The sequence below is a fragment of the Lissotriton helveticus genome, chromosome 8 (assembly GCF_964261635.1).
Source record: "Lissotriton helveticus chromosome 8, aLisHel1.1, whole genome shotgun sequence".
In the NCBI taxonomy this organism is placed as follows: Eukaryota; Metazoa; Chordata; class Amphibia; order Caudata; family Salamandridae; genus Lissotriton; species Lissotriton helveticus.
In genome coordinates, this window is record NC_136069.1 from 400,078,784 (window position 1) to 400,094,084 (window position 15,301).

The following is a 15,301-nucleotide window of genomic DNA, read 5'->3' on the forward strand; positions in this document are numbered from 1 at the left end:
TGGAAAGACACAACCTTTCAATAGGAAATCAAAAAGAGGACTCAACAAATTCTCCAAGTGCATTTCCAAAATGATATGCTGATCTCTGTACCAAAAAGTCATTAGTATCTGCCAGCATGATTACTCATTTCAACACAAACATAACTTCTCACTAATTTATAGTCCTAAATGTCATAGAAAAATCCATGGCAAGCCAAAGTATGTGCAAGGAGCTCGAATTTCTTTAAATGTAGTAAGAATCACGGCTCAATGGTCATATATGCACACGTTAAAAAATCTTTCTTTAACTCTCTTCAAAGCACATACACGTCTAAATCAAGACTAATGCCCACATGCATCAAACTGAATTGCATTCGCAAACGGTGCAAATCGCAAAATTCGGCCGTTTGCGAATGCAATTCATTGTTTTGGGATGCATTAACCTTTTTGGCTTTTGCGCAATTTAAGAAATCGCAATTTATTTGCGATTTCTTAAATTGCAATTGCATTTAAGAAATTGCAATTTTGCGATTTCTTAAATGCAATGCATGATTTTTTTTTAATTGCGAAATCGCAAATTGGAAGTGGTAAATTTTCGAAAACTTTCAAAAATGCACAAAAGTGTATTTTTTGAAAGTTTCATTTTAAACACACACATGGCGTTTGGGCATGTGTGTGTGAAAAAAGCACACGTTAAAAAATCTTTCTTTAACTCTCTTCAAAGCACATACACGTCTAAATCAAGACTAATGCCCACATGCATCAAACTGAATTGCATTCGCAAACGGTGCAAATCGCAAAATTCGGCCGTTTGCGAATGCAATTCATTGTTTTGGGATGCATTAACCTTTTTGGCTTTTGCGCAATTTAAGAAATCGCAATTTATTTGCGATTTCTTAAATTGCAATTGCATTTAAGAAATCGCAATTTTGCGATTTCTTAAATGCAATGCATGATTTTTTTTTAATTGCGAAATCGCAAATTGGAAGTGGTAAATTTTCGAAAACTTTCAAAAATGCACAAAAGTGTATTTTTTGAAAGTTTCATTTTAAACACACACATGGCGTTTGGGCATGTGTGTGTGAAAAAAGCACTTTAAGGTACATTTCAGGGGTGCAGGGGGGGTCCATTGGACCCCCCCAGCACCCTTGATATTGCATTCTCATTTTGCGATTCCTTAATTGCGAATCGCAAAATGAGAATGCCTTCACATTCATTCCTATGGGCCTCTAGGCCCTTAGGAATCAATGGAAAGGGATTCCTTAATTGCGATTCGCAAATTGTGAATCGCAATTAAGGAAAATTAAGGAATCGCAAAAAAAATGCGATTTTTTAATGCATAGCCGTTTTGCGAATTCTTAATTGCGATTCCTTAATTTTCGCAATTAAGAATTCGCAAACGGGAACATTGATGCATGTGTCCGTATATACTTTATATAGCGAAACTGGGCAGGAATTATTTGCTGCAATCAAATCAGGACTCGTTCCACTCCAATACAGTTTTGAAATGTCATCTATCATTTAGGTCACATTGAACTTTTAATTTACATCATATTCTATTTGAAGTAAACAGACTGGATCACTCCAATGTCCTTTCCATGCAATCTTGACAACGCCTTTGAGCATGTGTCATGAAACATTCTAAACCAGTCTACGAGGACATTCATCATTGGTGTCCTCTTTAGATCTTTTGGTTCAAACATTACATGCATTCTCACAATTCCTGATATTCCTGGCAAGGTCCTACAGTTTTTCTGTAGATGGGTATCATGCTGTTCTGGACATTGTGGACCATTGGTCAGAGCTCAGCTAGATGAATAAAAACTTTGATTCTCTTTCGAAATAAAATGTCAATGTAGCTGTCCTTGCCTACTGGCATGGGCATATAGGTGCCACCGGAAGCCTCCATTTATGTGAATGATAGTGTATCCCCCCTTTCACGTTTAATCTTCTCATCTATTAGCACTTAGAAGTGAGTAAGCTAATTGGGTGAACACCCTAAATATCGATTCAAAAATATCAACTGCCCAGAATATCGAATGAAAAATAGAGAATGGACAGAATATCGAATGACCAAAATATAGTTGGTTAGAATATCGAAATTAAGGTAAGAAATATCGATTCCCATAATATCGAATTTAAAATATTGTTTTACATAATATCGATTTTTTTTGTGCTATGTATGCTACTATATGTTTTAAAATATATATTTGTAATGTATGTTTCATTTTTTTTTTAAATAATGAATGTTTTGTTATTTCATTTTTGCGTAATTTAATTCCGTAGCTGCTTGTGGGTTTATAGGGGAATAGGGTGGGTAGTAATTTAATTATAGTAAATTAAATATTAGTTTTATGAATTAATAATTATTTTTAATTTAATTTTTCCTTTTAGTTCTGTAGTGGGTTGTGGCTTAATAGGGGAATATGGTGGGAAGTAATTTAATTGTAATTAAGTAAATATGTATTTTTGTTTGTATGTATTGATAATTAATTAATTGTTAATTAATTATTAATAGAAATTATTTGTTTTTAATTGGTATTTAATTTTTAATAATTGGGAATTATGTTAATTGTTTTATTATTTGGAGTTGGTTGTGAGTTATAAGGGAATAGGGTGGGAAGTAATTTAATTGTAATTAAGTAAATATGTATTTATATTTATTGATAATTAATTAATTGCTAATTGATTATTAATTGGTAATAATTTTTATTAATTGGTAATTATTTTGTATTAATTGTTTTTTTTTAAATCTTATTACATTTTTGGTATTGAAAAGTAATTAGTTGTTAATTGATTATTAATAGGTGATTAATATATAATAAATAACATCTATTGGAATGTATAATTAATTAATTATTACATATTTTGTAGTTGGTAATTAATTTTAAATTGGTATTGATAATTAATGTATTAATATTTAAATATTAAACCATTACTTTCCCTACTGTTGCACTCTCTGGAATGGGAATATTCCTGTTTACCGTCCTGCTATCCAACGCTTTCCCTACTGTTGCACTCTCTGGAGTTGGAATAGTAATGTTTAACCCTACGCTATCCAACGCTTTCCCTACTGTTGCACTCTCTGGAGTGGGAATAGTCATTTTTACCCATACGCTATCCAACGCTTTCCCTACTGTCGCACTCTCTGGAGCGGGTATAGTAATTTTTACCCTCCCGCTATCCAACGCTTTCCTTACTGTTGCACTCTCTGGAGTGGGAATAATAATTTTTACCCTCCCGCTATCCAACACTTTCCCTACTGTTGCACTCACTGGATTGGGAATAGTAATTTTTACCCCTACGCAAACCAACGCTTTCCCTACTGTTGCACTCACTGGAGTGGGAATAGTAATTTTTACCCCTACGCTATCCAACGCTTTCCCTACTGTTGCACTCTCTGGAGTAGGAATAGTAATTTTTACCCCTACGCTATCCAACGCGTTCCCTACTGTTGTACTCACTGGAGTGGGAATAGTAATTTTTACCCCCACGCTATCCAACGCTTTCACTACTGTTGCACTCATTATTAATTAACATAAAAAAGTATTACTTTAATTATTTTAATGATTATCTATTATTTATTTGTATATTTAAATAATATGTTAAATTATATATTTATATATGTAAATATATTTTTCATCATGTTCTAAATATTTTATATTTAAGATTAATAATTATTTTATAATATTATTAAGTAGGTATATTTAAAAAATGTATTTAATTTATTATTTTTACAGTTTAAGCTTTTTTACATTATTTTAACTATGTTTTATTTACTTGCATTTATTATTTAATTACTAATATAGTATTTTTAATACATTTTAAAAAACTCGATATTTTAGTTAACTATATTTTCACTTTCTATATTTTGGAATCGATATTTTAGTACTTACCTGTTTGTAGATAGGCATTCTATATGCTGTCCCTCGATATTTTGGCGTCGATTTTTTTGTAAGTCGATATTCGGTCCCTCGATTTTTAGATACTGATCCGGCTAATTGATAGTATCTTTCTTTTAAATTTATAGTTTCACAGCAGCAAGATTACATAAAACCTTATATGATTCATAGCACCAGTGATACAAGAGTACATACAAAAGAAGGCATCTTAGATCAATAATCACTAATCATACAACAAAAAGAAATAAAATTAACAAATACATAACTGATAATTACCAGGTCAGCCCTCATAATAATCACGAAAAACTCCCCAAATATTTATACTCATCTGTCGCTTTCTGAGACCTTTAACCGAAAATAAACCCCATTCCAATTTATATAAATTATACATTTTCACTCGTCAGAGTTCGAATGCCGGCGGCTTTTCCTGCAGCCATTCTGCTGCAATGCAAAGACGGGCAACAGTCATCGAGAAAAAAAACAAATGTCGATGTTGATATAAACCATTCGTAGAGCTGCTTGTAGGAACCTTCCCCAGTAACATCATAGCAGGAGTAATGGTCAAAGGTGAGTTTATAACCAAAGACAAAAACTTTTCAATATCTAAAATGAATCTATACAATTTATCACATCTAAAAAAAATATGAACACTATCCGCGTTGTCCTCCCCACATCGAAAACATTTCCCGTCATACCCTCCCCCCATTTAGCCAACCGTGCTGGGGAATAATATAAATCAAATAAAGTCTTGAAAAATTGTGCTTTCAGATTTGCTGACATTAATGATTCTCTGGACATCACAATACGATCTTCAATCACAATATATGTTTCTCCCAAGACTTTAGACCATTTACATTTATGTTTTTCAAGATCATCTGGTCTATCCAAAAGCAATAATTGATAGAGAGCTCCAATTTTAATCTGCCGTCTAACCCCTTCTACCACTGCATTAGATCGCATATCAGTGTTAATCCAACATAAATAATCTCTGATTTGCAAATTTTTGAAAAAATGTGTTTTGGGAAAACCATATTGTAAAATTAAATCATCAAATGAGTTACATACCCCAGTAACAGTATATAAATCCCCTAAATATCTCATGCCTTTCCTCTTCCAACTTTGCGAAAAATTATCACCAAATATTCCTGGTAAGAGCTTTGACGCATTAAAGGGAGTGTAATATGAAATCTTCCCCATTAAGTTTGCTTTACAGATCAATTTCCACACTTTAAATGCGCTAATCAAGACTTCAAAAAGTGTTCGTTTAAAGTAGCTGCCATCCAGTTCTATAAAAGTAGGGAAAGCGTTGGATAGCGTATGGGTAAAAATTACTATTCCCACTCCAGAGAGTGCAACAGTAGGGAAAACATTGGATAGCGGGAGGGTAAAAGTGAATATTCCCACTCCAGAGACTGCAACAATAGGGAAAGCGTTGGTTAGTGGGAGGGTAGAAACCGGTCCTAGGATGCTTGATTCCGGTCCAGGAAAGACATGACTTGGCAGTTCGGGCTGGACTGTTCCCATGAGGCACAGGGTCAAGACTGATTTGCATATGGCCATGTCTGAACTGGGGTTGCGTGGTGAGCAAAATAACAATGGATTAAACCCGAATCTGTGACTGGGGGTGAATGTTTTGCCATTGTGCAAGATTCCGTCCATCATCTTGTGTGTTTTGCTATTCACCCTATGTGGGAAGGGTATGCCCAGACATGGGTCCCTTGCTCACTTAGCCAATGGAGTCAAGCTATCCTGGCTGGAGGCGGCTGATAGCCAGAAACCGGTCCTAGGATGCTTGATTCCGGTCCAGGAAAGACATGGCTTGGCAGTTCGGGCTGGACTGTTCCCATGAGGCACAGGGTCAAGACTGATTTGCATATGGCCATGTCTGAACTGGTGTGGCTTGGTGAGCAAAATAACAATGGATTAAACCCAGATCTGTGACTGGGGGTGAATGTTTTGCCATTGTGCAACATTTCGTTCATCATCTTGTGTGTTTTGCTGTGCACCCTATGTGGGAAGGGTATGCCCAGATGTGGGTCCCTTGCTCACTTAGCCACTGGAGTCAAGCTATCCTGGCTGAAGATGGCTGATAGCCAGAAACCGGTCCTAGGATGCTTGATTCCAGTCCAGGAAAGACATGGTTGGGCAGTTCAGGCTGGACTGTTCCCATAAGGCAAAAGGTCAAGACTGATTTGCATATGGCCATGTCTGAACTGGGGTGGCTTGGTGAGCAAAATAACAATGGATTAAACCCAGATCTGTGACTGGGGGGTGAATGTTTTGCCATTGTGCAACATTCCGTCCATCATCTTGTGTGCTTTGCTGTTCACCCTATGTGGAAAGGGTATGCCCAGATGTGGGTCCCTTGCTCACTTATCCACTGGAGTCAAGCTATCCTGGCTGGTTGATAGCCAGAAACCGGTCCTAGGATGCTTGATTCCGGTCCAGGAAAGACATGGCTTGGCAGTTCGGGCTGGACTGTTCCCATGAGGCACAGGGCCAAGACTGATTTGCATATGGCCATGTATGAACTGGGGTGGCTTGGTGAGCAAAATACCAATTGATTAAACCCAGATCTTTGACTGGGGTGAATGTTTTGCCATTGTGCAACATTCCGTCCATCATCTTGTGTGTTTTGCTGTTCACCCTATGTGGGAAGGGTATGCCCAGATGTCGGTCCCTTGCTCACTTAGCCACTGGAGTCAAGCTATACTGGCTGAAGACGGCTGATAGCCAGAAACCGGTCCTAGGATGCTTGATTCCGGTGCAGGAAAGACATGGCTTGGCATTTCGGGCTGGACTGTTCCCATGAGGCACAGGGTCGAGACTGATTTGCATATGGCCATGTCTGAACTGGGGTGGCTTGGTGAGCAAAATAACAATGGATTAAAGCCAGATCTGTGAATAGGGGTGAATGTTTTGCCATTGTGCAACATTCCGTCCATCATCTTGTGTGGTTTTCTTGTAGGATATAGAAATGTCATCTTTCCACTGGTGTTTACTTTAGGTTGAGAAAAATAAATGCATCAGGAAGAAAGACCCTCGCCTACAACCATACATTTAGGAGACATTGCATTCTAACAGAGGAAAGCAGTATGGCCCTGTCTACTGCCATTCAACTAAGTGGAACGTCCTGCTTGATGTGGCACCAAAAAATTGGCATACATGACCAGCTGACAGCAGGAAACCTTGAACCTCTCTCAAATAGCCCCTGCTGTGACTCTGTACGATCTGGATTCCCTGAAAGTCAGTGATCTGTAATAAAATCTGATCCTGCAATTACTGTCTAACTTTGGATATTAAAGTTGACTTAGTTGTATTTTTCTAGTGGGTGTGGTGTGTGGAACTGACTTGCCTGTGTCGTAGGTGGGTTAGAGAGGCAAGACATGGTGAGCGGTTGTTGGGTGGAGAATGTGCTTTGATTGGTGACTTTGGGAGATGTTAGATATGTGCATCTCACAGGTTGGGTTCCCAGCAGGATGGCTCAGCTCTTTAACCCTCTGTGGTTGATAGAATAACATTGCATTGTAGTAAACCCAATGAACTGCGAAACATGCAAAATGCAATTACGTGATACATTAAACTAACTTATATTGCATATCTTCCAACTCATGCGAAAATAAAGCACCAAATTATGTTACAGATAAAAACAATATAATTTTAACACCAAAGTAAAATAAAAAAAGAAGCGTTGGAGGAGGAGGGGGTCGCGATTCTATATCATTTCAATGAATAATATTTATTATAGCCAGTCCAAACTTTACAAGAAGAGTCACAAAGTAAGTCAGGGGACCATGGTGCGCCCCATAATACAATCAGTAAAAATGCCCCCAAGATCCGGGTTGATTAGTAAAGCACGCTTCTAAATGGGGTGCAGTTGGCTTCTCACAAACCTGGAGCCATTGCACTTGCCTCACAAATAAGAGCTATAGTCCTAAAAAAAAAATTTTTTTTGCTCAAGACCGAAAAGATGGCTAAGGCTCTCTTTGTTCTCAAAGCTGTGTTATTTCAGAGCCCTATGAAATATGCTAGCAATCAAGAAGAGCAAACACAAAGCAATAACTGTCCTTCGGGTTGCCAACATTTTATTGAAAATAAATCTTTAACATGCACCTGAAACGGTCAGTGAACATTGATTACTAAAGTGGCTGAATGTCTTAAGTCAAGCATGGGCTACACAGCTGGTTTCTAATGTCCAATCACAACCTAAGAAATGAAGCTGAGCGGTAATTGGTCAATTATCATGATGAGCGATTACATGGGCAATAAAGATTCCATTCAATGACAATGAGTAACACATTTCCTTCTGTAGCATTTATTTTGCAACAGAAAACTAGGAGAGCGGAGTTGCCTGTTGTAGGCCGAAACTGTTCGTTTGAGGTGTATGGCTCATTAGGTTTTTGAGAATGTGAAGTCACAGCATTGCAAACTGGATTAAATAATGATTTGGTTTTTTGTACATTCAGATTTCAGTTGCCTCTAGATATGAATGTAGAGGCTGTAATATCTCACTGAGGAAAACAAAAGGTGATGGGTTGGTTGTCACTGGTAATACTGTGTGTGGTTCACAACCCTGTCTATTGCTAATTTCATTTACTCGCCATTCCACCTCCTCGTACTCCAGTAGTAACACTCCAGCCAGGAATGCTATACTAGGTCTCTTGTGAACAGGAATAAAAGCAGCGCCAAATTGGTTTTGGCCTATTTCAGCCTTGTCAGTAGGCTGCAGCTTGAGTCCTATGCAGTGGCGGTTCCTCCGCTAAGGCGGAGGCATGTCGTCCCACTGCCAGGAGCAGCAAAGAAAGGAAAAAATAAAATGATAATAACGGAATGTTATCAGTTTAGTTTTTCCTCATTCCGCAGCAGTGCGTGAGGGGCGGAGCAGAGCTGCAGGGGAGAAGTGGTAGAACACTCCTGTGTGCAGTGACTGTTTGGCTGGCCCTCTCGGGCCACCCGAAACAGTCATGCGCTCTCCCCTGTACTCCATGCATGCTGCACTACAAACAACATGGAGAACATGCCAACCCCTACAGCCCCTGGCTGAGCGCCATGTCAGACCCATCACAACGCTGCAGGCTTAGGGGTGGGAGACTGGCTGCCTGCTTCTTGTACCGACCTGGAGTCGGACACAGGCAAGCAGGAGAGATAGACGCGGGACCCGGCAGCAGAAAGGTAGACTTTTTTTTTAAGTAGCCGGCGAGCCCCTCTCCTCTGCGCCTTCCCTCCCATCCAAGGGCCATGCCGGCCATCCCTGGTCCTATGCCACAGTTAAAGCGGGCTCACTTCTTAGCATACCTGTCAAAATTAGGGCATTGCACTGAGAGAAGCAAAAAGCGATGGGTGGATTGCTTGAATTTAGCTCAGCTACTGCCATTTACTCTAGCCTGCAATCAAGTCCATTGTTCTTTTGCCCACCATGCCACTTCAGACAGGAGCCAGGCATATGCAAATCAGCCTTGGTCCATCCCGAACTTCCAGGGCAGGTCCCTTTTGAGTGGTAACACAGGCAAACCTAAAACAGGTCTCAGCTTACTTGGCTCTTATTAGTGGGGTTCAGATTGAGTCCTTTTGCACAGTGAGCATTGGATCCATATGTGGGCATCTGGGCAAGCAGATTCCACTTAAAGATGCAAGAGCCTTGGTGCCAAGTTAAAGTTCACTGATGGGAGCACCACTGAAGAAGCACAAATAACTGCAGAGGCTTCGTACGGTATATATAACTAATAGGAAAGATAAAACAAAAATGACATACTTTAGAGGCTGGCTGACCAGTCCATCGATAAGAAGAGAAGGAACAGGCATCTGAACTCCTATTTTAGAGAGACACAAGTGAGCGACATGTAATTGAAAAATCCTACAGCTAGTAAATGTCTTTCCAAGAGGTAACCTTTTTCGAAATGCAGAAGACCTGTCACTTTGACCTAGAATTGAAACAGAGAGGGGTGTTTGTAGAATTAACTCACTGATGGATTTCTACACAGAGGCTGTGGTCAGGCTTGGAAAGAATGTCAACAGGTGTGGGCAATGAGTGGGAATTAATACGATGGAGGTACTAAACATACACATAATGTAATATTAAACGCGCATAGTGCCCCCGTACTACTGCACTGCCTCTTGGCGCTAGTAAGATGTGCTGACAGAAAAACTAATGACATGTGACGGGCACGTGTGAGTCATCGCAGAATGTGAGAGCGCGGTTAAATGGGGTGTAACTGTAGCCATGGAAACAAGCCAGCTAGAGGGGCCTAGCATGCTACAGCCACCATCAAATTCTGTTTTTCCTTTGAAAGAATGCGAAGAGCTGGCACGAGCTGGGGTTTGAGCAGTGCACTTGCTTTGAACCAACGGGAATGGAACCGCTGATTAATATTATCCTCGCAGGCATGTTTAATGTACTTAGTGTTTTTAATTACTTCAGAATAATCGAAAGGATAGTATGGAAGTGTTCTTTCTTACGTTAGCTAGACAAACATATCTACACACGTGTAAGACGAATATCCATTTTAGCCTTTAACGCCGAAGTTAGTTGTATTGTTCTTGGTCTTATACACATTTCACTCTGAAAAGCAAAAAAAACTGAACAGGTTGCCTAAAAAATCTAATCTACGTGGGCCTGCACACTGCACGTGGCTTAGTAGACTAACGCATCTTCTACTAGAATGTATGTTTGACCCCGCTGTCACAGGCTCACATGCTCATGACTAACCTCCCCCTTTCATCCACGAGGCGGTCGATAAAATGAGTACCCATGGTTTGGTTTAAAAATCAGCATTTGTTATTCAGTGCAAAGAATCACATTGGGGTGAACGTACACTTTACAAATAAACATGCGGGGGAAGGGGGGCATTTGGCCTTTGAAAGCTAGGGAAGAGATGCGATAATAACTGAAAAACATGGAAAGGAGGACACTGTCAAACCAACCCGATTGAAAATAAGAGATGAGACTTTAAAACGAGTCCACTTGTGTGGCAGGCAGTATTACAGGTTTCCTTTAACACTAATGGCCCTAATGACGATCAACAAATCATAGTTTGATGTTACATAGACATGGTATAATGAATAATGTTACACAGGGCTTTAAGTGGGCAGGGTACTGCTGGTTCTCAAAGCAGGTGCTGAGACAGGTCCTTATCGGCTCACCGTTTTTGCCCTTGCTCTCATGGTGAAAAAAAAATCTTAACTCTGCAGCAGTGCCACCCTTCACTGTCTTTGATGTAACTACTAAGAGACTCGTTATAGTTCTTTCAATGTCCCATCACTTCAGAACTGAAGCATTTTCAATTTTATATACAACGAAGCCATAGTTGTTGCTTATTTATCTTATGCAACTAACAACCATGGACAAAGCCATTAGTGTCCTGGTGTGTTGTAGGTGTAACGTTCCTTGTTGTGTTATGTATCTGGATTCAATGACAGAAGCAGCAAAATACAAGTCAAGTGGTGACAGGTTTTTATCTTATCTGTTTTTAAGCCACGCCCTAATTCCATCAGCCACGCCCCTTTGAGGCCCTTCAGTTTTTTTATCACACTTAAAGCCCTGATGTTACATGATGCAACACAACACAATATAGAGTAATGTAACATACCTTAATGTAGCAAACAGGCACGGTGTATTACATAATGTAACATTACCTATTATTCTAAATTATTCTGAGCTACTGATTTTGTATTGAAAACCGTACATCATTTGATGTGGAGAGTAACAACAGGTTAACAATCCATACACCTTGTCTAAAGTGTGAACATCACACTGATGTTCCTTCTTAAAACAATCAATCCATGAAACTATGTGCACACCCGTGGGGAAAAGACTACACTGTTGTACAAGATGTGGCCCATTAAAAGGAAATCTAACAGGAAAGAAATACAGCACAACAACATACGTAGTAGCATTTTTGTCAATTAATATTTCAGATGTTTCCACAATTTAAAGTCATGTACCCTAAAGTAGAATTGTTTTTATTTTTCTTGATTTGTGTGCGTTCCTTTAAAATGTCTTCATTAGTTTTGGTCCAAACTTGAGCTTCAGTTTACTAATAAAAACCATTGAATCTAAAGGAAAAAATTATCAAAATACTTTAAGCAAATAAGAACGTATTGTTAAATGTGTAATTAACGTGTACAGGGTTAACGTTGGGGGGACTATACACTACTAGACAAAGTGTTGAATTCACCAGTGCTTATTTTGTAATGTATGTTAGGGCAGGGGCTAAGATTTTTAAAGGAAACCACAATAAATTGGGTAATCCAATACCAAGGGTTGTTAGTTTTGATTCTACCTCATGCCTCTTTCTTCCACTAGTACTTACCCTACACTTCCCGTCTCTTTATCATACTCTTGCAGGGTCGGCCCACCGCCGCTCTCTCTCTCACACTTTTTCTAGCTTGCTCCTACTCCGTCTTTCTCCCTTTGCTGCCTCTCTCTCTGTTCCAGGTGATGAAATAGAAGTCTAGGTGATCGAAGATGTCTGCTAAAGACCAATTTCTCCATCCATCTTTAAAGATTAAAAACTGGGGTTCGTCCAGAAAAAGTTTGAACATAGCTTAAACTTTCCCAAATGTGTTACTATCTGTAGAGCCTCCTCTGCTTTCCTACCAGCTCTGGGCACTTACACAGTGGTAGTTTTACAGCAAAAAGTGTGCAGACTTATAGAAGGTGGACCAAGGACATTGTGAAGAAGTCTGCATGCACATTCAGCAAATAGGTAGGTTCTCAGTCGAGTTGCATAGTTCCAGATGCCTGCCTCATGTTGATTGGTCTAGGAGGGGAAGCTCCAAAGGATGGACAATTCCGCATGGAAGAATGTCCTCTAACAGTGTTATGACCTCACTGAGCAACAGATGGCGACTCTAGTGGTTAGGAGTGATATAGCACCAGGCAGGAGGGGGGTGGAGCCTAAAAGCGTTTCCTGTCTTGTTTCCTGTCTTGTGGGATACCTCATGAGTGATGACTGGGTCGAGGACGAGGGACGTAGAGGTAATGTATGGTTGCAGTATGTTCACAAGGCACCTTGGCTTCTGCCTGTGGAAAGCTTAGTGAGCCAGGGAAAAGGGCTTTCAGGTCTGTCCATGACTGGTTAGGTGCCAGCATAACGCTAGCAGGGACTGCGTGATGTGGCCGAATCTTCTCCATGTGACCCTCAGGCAGGCAGAAGGATTTGGGCATTTATGCAGCCTGGCCATCGCTTTGACAAATGTAATCCCGGAAGTCTTGAAGGCTCTCTCCTCGCCCATAAATGCACACAGAAAAAAATCCCTTTAGTTCTAGAGTAGGACAGTTCATCAATATGTCCTGTATGCACCATCTAGCATAAAAACAAAAACCTACTACAAATGTAAAAATTGAAAAAGTGCTGAATTTTGAATTTTCGAAAAGGAATTTAGTTGCCTGAATTGTAGGAACTCCAATAGTTTAGCTGAGCACTTGGACTTCAGGGAAAAAGTGTGAAATCTACCCTCTTTGAACCCTTGGTTCTCCATTATATAAACCACGAAAATGATTAAGGCAGATCAGTTAAATCTAAAATCTTCCGCTCAACATGTTCATTTAACTTCTATTTCTCATGTTGTATACATTGATAAACCAGTGCCAAGACAACCCAAACATTGATGTTAGGTGGACAGGGAAGTAAAACACGCTGTCACCCCTCATTCTCACCCCAGAGGCGAGTGTGCTACGCCCTCTTGTGGCAGGGCTGAAATGTTGCCGCATCTCCGTAGAGTTGATAACCTTTTAAGTCCAATGTTTATGTCAAACTAGTTCTCTAAATGGACTTAAGGCGCTACACTTAATGTTCTTTAAAACACACCTAATCTGCAGCCCACAATAAATCACGATAACGAGCAGCTCAGTAGCCTTTTAAATGATTCACCATGCAGATAAATATACGAAAAAAATCAATTGCATTTCTTAGAGCGCATCAAATAGTTCAGTATCTCCTTTGCGTGACATCTCGCTCTTGCTATACTGTATCAGTGCACCTTGGCACAAGCCACCTGTTTCCCCATCTGCTTTCCAAAAAGGTTACATCGATTTAATTCCTCATCGTGCCTTGGTGTTATCGAAAGCAAACGCAATTAGAAACATACAGCCATTGGACAAATACACTCACTTTAAGTTCATCGGGAAAAAACGGCAATGACAGGATTACACTCTGTGGTTTTATCTACTTTTGCTAATCCCCGGCATCATATCTACGGCGTTTCACATGTCCACATCGTTTGGTCAATTGTTAAAAAAATATATATTTATAAATAAAGTGTCATCCTGGAAAATATTTTTCCATTTCACCCAGGCGTCCTCCAGGTGTCAGACTTCGCCAGCAGTAGCGAGAGACGCTTTTAGCACTTGAGTTTTTGCAATACTAACACTCGTATTGCTGGCAATAAAAGACGCATTTTATCAAGTGAAAGAGGGAGAGATGCAAATTGCTAAATGGTGTCGCCGTTTGCAAAAAAAACTACTCATATGACGTCAAGGTTTAGTTTTAACTAAATAAAAGAAAGTTTTAAACACATTTTGCGAGAAAAAAAAATTCACCTCAAACTCAGCATCCTAAACACATATAGACGAGGATACTAAAACGGCTGGAACTTACTTGGCATAAACTGCATGCATCGCCGTGTGCCTTTTTAACATCCCGTTTCTGTTTCCGGTCTGTGCTAGCATATTTTATTTTCCCTGAGCGGAGTACCTTGTTATTCCCTTCGCAAATTAAAAAGATCCATGCAGGGTAAGGTGTAGCTTGCCTCGCTCCCCCTTTTGCATCTGCAGCAGTGTCTCCATCTTCCACACCTCCGGGTTGATGCTTTTTTTAATTCACTTCCACCCCAGACAGTTCTTCTTCTTTGCTTTTGTGCAACAGATGAGCGCGCGGTCCTCTGACGCCTGGTGATGCGCGGAGGAGATGACAGCGTTGGGGAATCCCATGCCGCCTGCGGTAAAAGTAACACTTTTCTGCTCTGGAGATTTGTGCTTATTGAAAAAGGGAAAAGACGACAAGGACAATAAAAGTGATATATAAAGAGAAAACAATTACTTTATCCTTCTGCTCCCTGGTCTACCATAAGCACATATCCATAGACGCACCGGGCTCCTTTGGCTGGCTCTTCTCACGGAATAGGTGCCCGTCAGAGGCAATCAGCTGTGGGATTTTCCTGCGCGCTCCCTTTTGATCTCCTCAGCCTTTCCCAGCTCGCGCGTGCCATTGCCCTCTTCTCCTCCTTCCTGCCTCCCGCGGATCGCCTGGGCTCCTTTGGCGGCTTAGGCTCCTGATTGGTTTACGCGCGGTGCTCCCTGATTTGCCAGCCCTGCTCTCTTTCCAGCTGGCTCTCCCCCGCTGTCAGTTCGAGTGGCTGCTGCGGAGCAGGGGACAGATTGTCTCAGCATCAGGTGAGCAGCAATTTATTTCTAAACACTG

General features: G+C 40.2%; 1 protein-coding gene across 2 annotated transcripts in view; it reads right to left on the reverse strand.

The window, feature by feature from the left end:
* Positions 1–15,057, reverse strand: part of TRPC4 (transient receptor potential cation channel subfamily C member 4) — a 1,462,580-nt gene extending 1,447,523 nt beyond the window's left edge. For both annotated transcript variants that reach the window (XM_078657230.1, XM_078657231.1), the window contains exon 1: positions 14,480–15,057. The gene's annotated coding sequence lies outside the window, so the exon portion shown is untranslated. The remainder of the gene's footprint in view (positions 1–14,479) is intronic.
* Between the last annotated feature and the right edge of the window lie 244 nt (positions 15,058–15,301).